At 48.1% G+C, this 12,633-nt stretch overlaps 1 long non-coding RNA gene across 1 annotated transcript; it reads left to right on the forward strand.

Moving 5' to 3' along the window:
* Positions 1–607: 607 nt before the first annotated feature.
* On the forward strand, positions 608–6,007 carry LOC143164726 (uncharacterized). Its single transcript, XR_012996117.1, has 2 exons — positions 608–828; positions 5,579–6,007. It is a non-coding gene; the product is annotated as an uncharacterized LOC143164726 (long non-coding RNA).
* The last annotated feature ends 6,626 nt before the right edge of the window (positions 6,008–12,633 follow it).

Consider the following 12,633-nt stretch of genomic DNA (forward strand, 5'->3'; position numbering starts at 1 on the left):
CCCGGCCGCCCCTCGCAGCCGCGGCCGCGGCAGCCCCCTCTCTGCCCCCGCCCCGCCCCACGCGCGGCCGAGCGGGCGCGGGGCCGCCAATCCGGGGGCGGGGCGGGGCTCGGGGCGGGGGGGTCACTACTCCATTCATAAAAAGCGCCGGGCGCGCCCGCGGAGCCCCCCAGGCGCGGCACCGAGCCCCGCTGCGGAGCGGCGCTCCGCCGCCCCCCCCCCCCCCCCCCCAGCTGCTCCCCCCGCTGCCCCCCCGCTCCCCCCGCTGCTGCCGGCGGCTTCCTTGGGAAAGTGTCGGGGGGGCGGGAGGGGCGCGGCTGTCGCGCTCCCGGGCGGGGGCCCCGCCCTGCGGAACAGGCGGTGGGAGACGCTCCCACTCGGGGCGCGCTGCAGCGGCCCGCGGGCGCCCCGCGCCTTCCCCCCGCCCGGCCGGGGGCGTCCCTCGCGTGGCGCCCCGTCCCCGCGGGCCCGGCGGGGGCCGTCCGGACCGGCCCGCGCGGCTCGGGCGGGGGGCTCCCACCCGCGGGAGCGGGGCCCCGGGGCAGCCCGGGGGCAGGCGGTGGCAGCGGGCTTTCTCCAGGCAGAGCCGGCCCCACGCCCGCACCGGCCGCCCCCGGCGGGGCCCGAGGCACAGGCCGGAGGTTCCTTAAACAGGTTTAAGAACCCCAAAAGGGTTCACTCGGTCCCTTAGTTCTTAACAACGCTTTGCTTGTGAGCGCAGACCCCCCCCCCGCACACGCCGTGCGGGGCGCTCGCATCGATCCGAGCTCCAAGGAACGCGATTTATCTCCAGGCGTGTACGCATTTGATTGGAAAGCAGCACCGTGGGTTAGTGATTCTTTTTTGATTTATTTCTGTGCCACAGGTTTGCATATACTTTATAGGCATTAAAAGAAAGCTCCGGACAAAACCAGAAGTTTGCAGCATTAGAGAACTCTGTAGGAATCATAACTCGTGTGTTCCTCTATGGCATTTTAGCAGAGTAAAGAGCTGCTTACGAGTTTCATGTTATTCTTTCATTTTAAAAGTACAAGAAACAGCAGATAGGATGCTCGATAACATGTAGTGAAAATTTTCACTGTTCCTTCTGAAGACGAGCTGTTCGTAAATTCTTGTGAAAAAGGAACAAGATTCTTTTCTTCTTCTAAGAGATTTGGCTGGTCTCAAAAGTCATTAACAGGAGCTAGAATAATATATCATCTTTTTCTTCCGTGTGGGTTGCCAGAACACATACACACCGATGCTGAGGGTGAAAGTCTGATCTCCTCCCCACATTAATTCCCAGACCAGCTGGTATGGAAAGTTAGTGCCTGTGCCACCTTTCTGAAAGGGGATTGTTGAAAAGCCTGATTCGAAGCCCAGCGAGCTCAATGGAGATCTTTGCGTTGACTTCTCTGGGCTCCAGATCAAGTCCTCGGGCAGGGACGGGCAGAGCTGGGGTGCCTGCAGCCGCCCGGCGAGGATGCGCCAGCTGCTGAAGAGCAGAGTGCCGCAGCCACCGTGCTGCAGGGCTGCGGGCACAAAACCAGGCTGGGTGGGCTGTGAACGTGGGTCCTTTTCCGCCTTTTCCAGTATGGAGCACCTGTGTGTGCAGAGACGCCAGCAACATAATTAACGGAAAAAGAAAAAAAAAAACCCTCACAAAACTCTCCAAGCCCAAATTTCTGAAATGAGGCTCTTAGTGGATTTTCAGCACTGATGGATTGTTCTTAGATAAGAGTTTTTCCCACTTCTGGATTCCTTTTGACAGATGCTGACACAGAAATGTGGAAAAAAAAGACAGTTCAGGTTTCAGACAAAGATTTTAGATGACGTATTTTTAAACTAGATATTATCATCTGTCTCATTTTGCATGCTGTGTGTGTCACTCACACCTTATTTAAAAAAAAAGAAAGCAGGTTTTGTTTTCTGCCTACTTCCATTCACCTCTGTGATCTGCTGATCCTGCCCGTGGCTCCTTTCCCACTGTCCATTTCTTGCCTGGCACCACTGCGGCCATGTCACGCCACGCTGAAGGCTGGCTCCCAGGCCATGTGTCATCGGCAGGGGAGCAGCTACAGGATGTGGAACGCACGGGAGGGACAAGGGACACAGAGAACATGCCTCCTTTCAGATTCAGAATTTTGTTTATGGGTAAAAAGGTCACACGCTGATGTGCGGAGCCAATAATGCAAATTTACTGCGAGTCTAAGGTTTTAGTCCAGTCCAATTCAACAAGCAGCTGTTGGTAGTCCTGTTTGTTACAATGATGATAACACTTTTATTTTCCAAATGATCTAATTATTCCTAATTCCAATTAATAATGCATTTTAAATTGTTATATAGAAGCTTCCTAACATCTGTCCTGTTCCCTGGCATTAAGTTCACCTTTTCTGCGTGCTGTTAGAGCGAGCAGTTGGCGTCCCCAGCTTCTTCTCTGGGAAAATGGACTAGTGTCCAGTAGCTGTTACTACCAAGAATTACAAAACAGTAATCCAGAAGCATCCTCAAGCTCAGTTTCCCGGTCCTGGGAAGCTGAGGTGGTGCTGCAAAGAGGTAACTCAGCACGTGCCCTCTCCTACGCTGCCCAAAGCCAGAGCTGCTGGCGGCCATGGAGCCACGTGCAGGGCTGGAGCGATCGGTCCTTGTGCTCCCAGCCGCTCCCTGAGCCTTGCCAGGATCACTTGTCCTGGCTCTAGCACGCACCCTGGTCTCCAGCCACGTTTGTAACCTCTCTCAAGGCAAGTAAACAGTGATGATAACGTAAAGATATTTTTTTTTCCAGTTTGGGTATCTGTTTGCCATGAAGCAGACTGAGCATCCCAGCTTGCACTGCATCAGCCAGAGGCTTTTTGAGAAACCAGTGAAGATCTTCCTAGTAAACAGGAGAAAAAGAGAGCCTAGGTAGAGATAGGAATTCCTTCTGCAGGAGGAAAGCTGTGTATATTTGATGTGTGTGTTTCCAAGGAACCAGTTCTTCGCTCAGAATTTTGCATTTATTGCTTCCCAGGGTCTCAAAGCTGCTCCAGTTCAAGGCTGTGGCAAAACTCCAGTTGCTTTCAGCAGAAGCAGAATGAAGTCTTGTATTTACTATATGGAGTTTCTTGCCTGAGGGCTGTAGAAAGGACATGCTGTACATTTATCATTACAACAAGATGATCTGGTAGGCTTCTGCTTTTTTTTCCCCCCCCTGAAGTCATTCTCATCATGACTGTGAGATTCCTGTGCACCTGAAGAGTCATTTCATTATCCTCTCATATTTTTCTTGCCTGGCACATATCATTGCTGGCTTTATAACTGCAAGTATGTTCAAAGAAGAAAGCTGTGAGTTTAGTCTAATCAAATTTCCAGCAAAACCTCAGGCATGTTATCTTTCTTCAGGTGCAAATTATTTAATTACAGGTCTGTGCTAGAACCTCTTGAAACACTCTAGCATTCACTGGTTGAAGAATTAAGACTTAATTCATTACAAATGCTGCATCTAGCCTTCCTGTGTACAATAATAATCCTTATTAACCCTCCTGACTGGGGACAGAGACTCTTCCCTTTGCATTTGTCCTGCTATTGCCCAGTTATGCCTTACCGCTTGCTTGGTTTCTGGATTAAGGATAGGCAAGAAGCTGGATGCCTGCTACTCCTGGCTTTTCCTCTTGCCTTGGCTTACTGCCCCTCTGCTCAGTGAAGGGGGAAGAGGAAGGGATTTGACCAGAAGACGCTCACCTTCTCCACCCCACTCTCTCTGTACACTTTTCTGGTGGCTAAGATTGACCTTCCATGCTCAGCCAGCCTGCACACAGCCTCCAGCAGGTCCCCGCTGGCAGTCACTGGTTGAGGTGATTCAGCAGAGCATCATCCACGGGTCCCAGTGCTGCGGCAGATTTGATCTGCTGCTGCAGTCAATGTTCATGCATGTGCCTCAATATCTTGATGAACTGAACATCTCAGATAGTTTGCAACCTGAAATCCAAGCGGAGACTAAAATCATTGTCAGCCATGTTCCCAAAGGCACGGTTCAAAGCATTTGATTGAAAGCAAGCTATTTTAAAAGAATTCATAGCAATGAAATGAGTCTTCCTTTGCTTTAAGGTTCCCATGACGTTAATGCTTTGACTGACGTTGATACTGTGCACTCCTGCCTTTGCTCCACGCCAGCCACCTCCTGTCCCACGGACGCTTCATGGAGCTGCCAGTCCTTTGTTTTCCATGTCATTAGACAAGCGTCTAATTGATGCTTGTCTGCTTTTTTACCTATTGGAAAATATTTTAGGAGCAGGAATGGCTGTGTTGTGGAATAAAATCGCTTAGAGTTTTCTGCCTGTTTTTTTGGGGCAAAATTCAAGTTACCTGCCTGTCTCTTGCAGAGACTTCACAGGCTGGAGATATTAAAGACATTCAGTATCTTTCCTTCTTGTGTCTTACTTTTAAATGTCAGAAGGTCTTTTTGTTTGCTGGAGGGCTAGATGCCCTCTAGAAAGCTGAATTAATAATACCACAGATACACAGGCACCAGAGGCATTGTAACTTATGAGCTGCAAGAACTCCTCCTTTTGCTCTCAAACATTGGTGTCTACTCTGTTATCACCACCAGATTTTAAGGCACAAAAGGTAGAGCTCAGTCCCCGAAATATTTATTACCAAGCCTTATACCTGCATGCGCTGTTTAATGTGCACAGACAGGCAATGTGTGGGTCACTCACCCCTTCTCGCTCCCGAGACACACATTTCAAAAGCCAGCTCAATTTTACCGAAGCTGGCGGCAGCACAGCCAGGGGTTGAATTAATAACTTCTGAACTGCAGGGCAAGATCTTCTGCACCAGACCGCTTCCCTTTGTCTTATTGTTTCATCTGAGCTCGGCTCACTAAGCGTGGACTACAAGCCTCCCTCCAGACGGAGCCACTCCGCAGCAGCCGTGCGGAGGCTTTCCTAACCTGGGATAAACATGCCGGATTTCTAAACAACTGACATTTCACATTTAAAACAGAAACTACAACCAAATTTTAAATTAATCTGCTATCTTAAGTCAAATTAAAATTCAGGTGGCAGGAACCGGGAAGTGCAAACTAATCTTCCAGTGATATTCACAATTTCCCCAGGGTCAGAGTACGATCTAGCATTAGCTGCCCATCTAAATGGGAACAGTGCTTTAAAACACATTATTTCAGATTAAAGTCTGCCATTAGCATATATTCTAAATAGCACTTATATTCATCACAAGCGAGTGGGTGGAGGGGTAAGTTTTACAAAATGGGCTTCAATAGGAGAAATAAGAAAAAAGCAACAATGCAATAGCAATTGCATTTGGTTTTCTGTGGACAGTTACAATTTAGACTTTATTATTCAAAATACAAATGGCAAGTACGTAATAGCTACTAATAATGGAACTTCAGAGCGGTTGGAAAAGAAAGGCTTTAAAATGGATTTGATAGTCCTTGAATTTTCAGCTGAAAGGCTTGGGTGACAGAACAAAGAAAACCAATATGACATTGTAAATCTGCCCTCTCCCTGAGCTGATGGGTATTGTCTAGTGACTCCACTGGGGTCTGGGTCTTCAGCCTTGATTTTATTTTTTTCCTTTTTTTCTCCTTGAAACCATACAGAATGCCACTGACAGCATGTTCGGTTCCTGCCTGACAGCTGGCCACGATTTCCACTGTGGTATGAAAAACCAGCAGATAACAGTGACAGCCAGCCAGTTCCTACCTGTGCCTCCGAGTGCCCCAGCCTGGCCCACTGCGCAGGTCAGCAATCTTCTGTCCTTAGGATCGGAACAGCCCGTATGTGTGGGAAGACCAACCCCTCCGACATTCTCTGAAGAATGCATCTTCCTTTGCTGTGGTAGACTCTTGGCTCCAGAAGCCTCCGAGCCTTTAACACCCCTTAGTGTATGTTTTCTCCTTAGGAGATTCTTCTTTAGTTCTTCTTCACTCTCTGTGTAGGAGTACAGGACAGAAAACCAACCAACCAACCCATGTTTTCCTTAACAGAAAACTCATTGCTAATAAAACAGACTTGACAATGAGTGGAAAGGATAAGTCATTTTTTGTGTGTGATGTACATATGACTGTTACTGTGCACATTTATTTCTCCATCTCTGACTGCAGCTTACTCTTGGGTGCACCAGCCAGTCCATATTGCTTTTAGCCTGCCTGTGAAGATACGGAAACAGTAAATAGAGACACTCCCAAGTTCAGGTGAGACCATGCAAAAACTACATTTAAAACCACACTTCACTGAGTTCACAAGGAGCCATGTTGCCTTGAGTGAACTCAAAACTCGCTCACTTTTCACAGTCTGAAAACTAAGCCTGTCTACGAGTGCATTGCTGATTTGAGGCCAGAGAGCTGAAACTCTGCAGGCAAGACTTTGCAACAGAAATGCTGTCACTTTGAACCCTTTTGAAGGTGTCTGAGACCGGGAGGCAAGAGTGCCGGCAGACACTGCAGAGACCTCTCATTTGCACCTCACCTGTCACGAACTAAGGAGGCAAAGCCTGAGATTTGGATGCATTTGACAAGGTGAGGAAAACTTAGGTAGCACCTTAGCATTTGCTGTACATTTTCCTGGCTTTTAAATAATGGCATCCTGTAATGGCTCATCATCTCTGTTCCCTTTAAAGGCCTGATTAATTTAAAGGCATGATAGGTTTGCTGGGATGACTCACATACCAAAGGAAGGGAGGAGTGAAGGAAGATGAGACTCAAAAAGTAGTAGTAAAATATACATTTATTTCAAAACCCTGTCCCTTTGTGCAGCTCTGACCAAAGGAAGAGAGGTGACAAAGCCAAAAGTTGCATAAGCTAGCAAAGGACAGTCATGTAAAGAAGCTGACAGCAACTGCAGTGTCCTTCCAAGCTCTAACTGGGTCCAGGTCACTCACCAGGCCCCTGATTTGGGGACCTTAATGTGGTGGCAAATGTGTCTGTGGGCAGCTGTTAACAGACATGTCAGGTCAGAAAACCTCTGAGCTGTGGAGCTCTGGTGAAAGCTCACCTGGTCAGCTGGGAAGGATCTCTGTGCATTTTCCCCATCTTCTGGATGGGGGAAAAAAGGTGGCTAAGGATCAGTGACGGATATCTTCCTGTATCGCCCCTTGGTCTACCAGCATTTTGCCTTGACCCTTTTCCCATATGGCACGTGCAGAGGCTTGCCCTGGCCATGGGCACAGCTCTGCCCACGCAGCCCGGGGTGGCCAGGGCTGGGGCACCGGCAGGGGCAGAGGACCGAGGGTGCTGAGGCTCTGGCAGGTTTCTGAACAGCAAAACAGCCAAGCACATCAGTGGCATGCTCTGAGGGAGGGTAGGGGGCAAAAGCCTTTGCAAAGCTGAGATTCAGCGGGTGATGGGAGGGGTTTGAGCAGTACATCGCTCTGCATTTGCAAACAAATGACAGCAGAAGCAAAAACAATCAGGAAAGGAGGGGGGTTTTGAGCCACTCACTCTGAAGCATTTAATATTTAGTTTTCAGCTAATTCAGTCAAAAGAGGTTATGAAACTATAATAATGAAATCTGAAGAGCATACTCTAAATGGCACCTCCCCAGGAGGTCTAAAGAGCTCAAATACAAAATTACTGATTATCATGCTTTTTAATTTGTAAGTTAAACCTGCCTTACCACCACGGGAACAGAAAACAGCAAATGTGGCATCCTTTCTAAAATGGGCTCCAGGGGCAATCCTGGTTATTTTACAACCAACTTCCCTTCCAAGCAGCCTGAAAAATAGGATTAATACACACATGGAGAAATGTGATTAGCTGGAGGAAAAGTCCAGACACCTTCATTTTAGAGAAAAGATCTCCTTGCTTGAAGGAGGCAACGTGGATAAAGAGGACCCCCTGAGTACAGCCCATTTGGGTGCCCAGGAAGATTTCAGCTGGGTTTCTCGACAAAGGCTTTTGAAGAAACTGAGCTGCTGCGGGACCGTGGGCATGGGGCAGCCCAACCAGCCCCAGGAGCGGGCAAGCCTGGCAGAGAGCGATCGACTGCCTGCTTTGCCTGCCCTGGGATAGCGTCAGTCTGCATGCGTAGGACACACGGACAACCACAGCAGGGCTGTAGGCTCAGAGAAATTCTTCAGGGGAAACACTGCAGCAAAAGAGGAATAACTTAGCTGATCTGAAATGAAGAGGAGCCGTTTTCAATGCCATGAAAAGCCTCGGGTTTGCTGAGCAGTGCTGGGACTTTCCTGAAGGGTTGGCCTTCAGGTGCTGGGAAAATACTGCAATCTAGACATGTAGTTATGCAGCACCACATTTGCACCTCTACACCTTTAAGCAAACAAACAGTTCAGGGGCTATAGTGTCTAGCAAAACGCAGCACTTGAGAAAATTGGAGCCTCAAAATCTCAGGTCTAAGAAGCTAAATAAGAGCACTGGGGAGCGATCTCTGGAGCTGGGACCAAGCAATACAGAAAGATTTCCAGAGCCGCTTGGAGACTTAGATTTCTATAATAATTGTGGACAAGGTAGTAATTTTCCATTTCTTTCCTTACTGGTACAGAATCCTAAACAATCCAGGCAAGAAATAAACACACAAACCACCCAGCTAGCATACGGCTGTAGAATACAGCCAGCCAGCATCCTCTTGAAGACTGCTCCTAGCTTCAATTATTGGGCAAAACATACTACATGTGCAAACTTTGGCTCTTTTGTCTGCAATATTTTGTACAACTTACTCAAATGGAAACTGCCGCACAGTGCAAAGTTAAGGCCCATGAATATGCATTTCTCTGCTGGGTAAAGTTGGGGCAGATTTTTTCCTCTTTACTATGATATTAGTATACTGTTTCTATGAAAAAAAAAAAGCATAAATACAAATTTTAAAAAGGCAGTTTTTCCTATCGTAGGTTGTGTCTTAAAAGATCAGGTATCCAAAAGAAACCAGAGAGCTTAAGCTGGGAAGGAAGTCAGGCACTGGCGAGCCCCTTCCTCTTCTCCCTGAGGAGCCAGCCGGAGCTCCGCGCTCGGAGCAGTGTGGGCAGGAGGCTCCTCCACCGTCTGCCGCCTTCCGGCAGCAGCCGTGGGCGGATTTTGCACCTTTGCTGCTCTGGATTTTAAACTTAAATATTCTGGAACTGGGACTGGGGAACAAGCGCAGGAGTCAGCAAAAACGGAAGGGAAATACATTATGGCGTACTGCCTCTTGTCGGTTCACGGTCTTTTCGTCTCAGACAAACTGCCAAGGCTTGAAACAGCTGCCATCTCTGGTCCCTAACCATCAGCCTCACTCTGCCTTCGTTCACTGGAGCCTCCTCCCGCAGAAAGATCCGGACGCGATGGGTGTGCATCTGTGGGGAGCGAACCCAGCTCCAGGCACTCCCACCCGGCCGGACACCCTGGATATTTACCTGTACACACTCCCTTTGGGTTTGTTACCTCCAGGGAAATACCAGGCATTTGCCAGCTGCTGCTAAATTCCTGCTTAATTCGGCTTAAGGAAAAAACACGCAACTTTATTACACCAGAAGATTAGGTTCTCACAAAAAAAGAGTAAAAATACTTATTATTAGTGAGCACAGCTAGTAAAGCTTTCCCAAGCTGTCACACTGGCAGTGGGGGTCACATCTCAGCCACGATGGCTGGTGTGCAGCAGGAGGAGCACACTGCATCCCAGCTATTACAATTCAGGTTGTGGGATTTCTGAAGGAGTTGATCCCCCTCCCTGGCCAAGGTGGAAAATGTTCTCCTTGCCACTGGGTCCAAATGAAGCTTCAAAATATTTTTGAAACTCTCAGGTTTCCCTCCGGATTTAGGGGAGCTTTTTTCAGCTGTTCGGTACCTGTCAGAACAGATGAGAGGCTGTTAGCCCTCTCTGAAGCTGAGGTACCTCTGGTACAAGGAGGGGTATCAGGAATGCTGATTTCCTGCTTCTGTTCGACTTTCTTGCTCAAGGGACTGATCCAAATCACAGTCCTGTGGGGTTCCTTCCTATCCAGATGTGAGAGCAAAAATTACAAAACCCTTTCTTGCTTTTGTAACGTTTCGCTAGGGAGAGGAGGCACTAACCATCCAACAGGTCTGCTGCTGCTTACGGCACATCCCAGCTTCTCCAAGACGCTGCCTGAGATACAGGTGAAAGAGGCAGAGTTTGGCGAGAGGATGCTCACAGGGGACTGCCCGCTCCCTCCCCAATGCACACCGCACCGCACCCAGCACGTGCCTGAAACGTGTAACATGAGGCTGCAAAGCATTTGATGTCAAAGAGGAGACCCGCACATTGCAGGAGTCTCCTGGTGGGCAAAACTGCAGACGCCGAGTGAATCACTGCTGATGAAGGCTTTTCCCAGGAGGAAATGCGGAGCAGGATTTCAAAGCCTTTGGTCGACTTAATGCTGTCCTCCTTGGCGCCAAGGCCTGCGACGGGACCTCTGGAAAGCCTGCCTGAATTGTCTGTTCATAAGCCTCCCTGGCAACGCGCTGCTCATGTCAGCGATGCTTAATTACACTGGGTGATGGATTAATTTGTGTATTTGGGGCTTATCCAATCTGGAACTCAGGTCCTATCCATTTTTCTTCCAGTTTTTTTCTTGTCCTAGCTGGTATCTCAGTCAGGAAACTTCGAGTTGGAAAAGTCCCCTCTGCTTTTCTCTCCTTAGACTAAGGCACTCACTGTTGAGTGGCTGTGGGGATCAGGTGGATATATCTTTCAAACATTTTTTCTTTTTTTTTGTGATTATACAGTGCCTGGGATTTAAATACACGTTAATGTTCTGTGTTTTCTGTTTCACTGATTAGCTTGGCAAGCACAGAAGCCAAACCTTTTCCAGAGGCAAATGAATGGCTGCAAAGGAAGAATACCAGGAACCTCTCTTTGTTAGCTTAAGAATATGAACACTTAAAACTGAAGAGACAGGCATTTCCTTTTCGTATAGAAAATTTATTGCCAAGTGCTGGGCCTGGGGAGCAATTTTCCTCTTTCTATTCAGTTCATTTGTGCTAATCAATAGTGAAAAAAGATAGTGCAGGTCAGCGACCCTGGTCACTGATGTGGCTTGCTGGGACGGAGGGACAGCTGGCTTAGACCAGCCTAAACTGATTTGTGGACCTGAACCCTAAAATCCTTCTGTGATGAAAACAGTCATCTGTTGTCAACTTTGGAGACCTCATATGAGAGCAGACATACACCGCAGGGCTGGTGCCATCTGCTTATTTTTGCAGTCTAAGCCCTCCCATTCTGATTCAGGAACAATATTTCTTTACCTCAGAAGAGGAGAAGGTACAGAAATGGCTGTTACAGTTGCATGGGAGCTGTGAACAAAGACAGGCCGATACTCTGCTTTGCTTGCAGTTCAAGTGATAATAAATTGACAGCTTCCCCATGTGCAAGAAGCTCATTGTCAGAAAAGATTTGCTAAAGCTGGGGGTAGTTTTTGAGGCAGCTGTATCTCCACATCTCCTATTCACGCCAGCCAGTGTTTTCTGCTCCAGTCAGTCAGGACTGCAATGAAGCGATGGAAGCGACTTACAAAGCCACCTGAATACCTTCATTGCCGCAGTGAGGAGGATGAAGACCTTAAGCAGTGAGATTCTTCTGCCAGGCTGCTCAGCGAGCAATTTTCTCTCTTCTCTCCTTAGTATATGATTGGGAACATAAATGCTGACAATGAAATTGAAAGGAAGATTTCAAAAAGAAAGCAAGAAAGGGTTGTGTGTATACATGGGGAAATAGGAACAGCAAAACAATAGCATCCTGTAACTCAAACCATGCCACAGATCTTCTGGTGGCTTCTGCTCCGCAGAACCAGCCATGCTCCAGCAGTGGCTGTTTGTCAGGAGCTGGGTTAGCGGCAGCCAGCAGCTTCCTGCGGCAAAGTACCGCAGCTTCAGAGCACAGCATCCTCCCCAAGATCAGAATTATTTCAGACTCATCTGCAATTACAGCCAAAGGAAACTGCCTTGGTAGAGCGCTTGCTAAGGCTGCAAAGCCAAAGATGCGGCAATTGATAAATGCCAGAGTAAAGATTTCTTGCGCAACATGAATCCTTGCTGCTTATGTGTCTGTTTTATGATAGCCTTCATTTACGCAGTCCAGTACGATTTCTCCATCAGGACTTCTGTTTCTTCTCCACCAGGACTGGATAATGTTTATTTAATGAGCACTTTATCAATACGCATTTGCTTTCTGGAGATGAGCTGCCAGGGCATGACGGAGTCTTTCTGCTGGATGACATTCAAATTTCTTACATAGGCATTTTTATTCAAAAGTAGCTAGCTTTCTAATAAAAGTTTTGAATCACTCTGTAGCTCTCACTACATGCCATCCTGGAGATGCTGGGATGGTCTGGAAATAAACAACGAATATTCAAAACTTCAAATCTAGATTAAACAATGTTTTTTCTCCATTGTTAGCTCATGCCTCCTTTCTAGAAGTCAACGCATTAAAATGAAAAACTATTAAGTGTAATAGTACTTCAAAGACCTTTAAAATCATTTCAAGAAAATGTCAACCCCAGTCCTTGGCAAGCATTTGCCAATCCCCGCCCGTACACGGTGCAGACGCTGGGCTGAGCCAGCTCACGCTGCCTGACCCAGGTGTGGTCCCTCCCTGCGCTCTGTCCTGCCCATCGTGCTGCTGGAGCTGCTCATGACTATCGACCGAGCTCGGGGGGTGTGAACAGCGTGGCTCTTGGAGCTCAGAAACGTTGACCAAGTGGTTT

Source organism: Aptenodytes patagonicus, chromosome 9, assembly GCF_965638725.1.
Source record: "Aptenodytes patagonicus chromosome 9, bAptPat1.pri.cur, whole genome shotgun sequence".
NCBI lineage: Eukaryota > Metazoa > Chordata > Aves > Sphenisciformes > Spheniscidae > Aptenodytes > Aptenodytes patagonicus.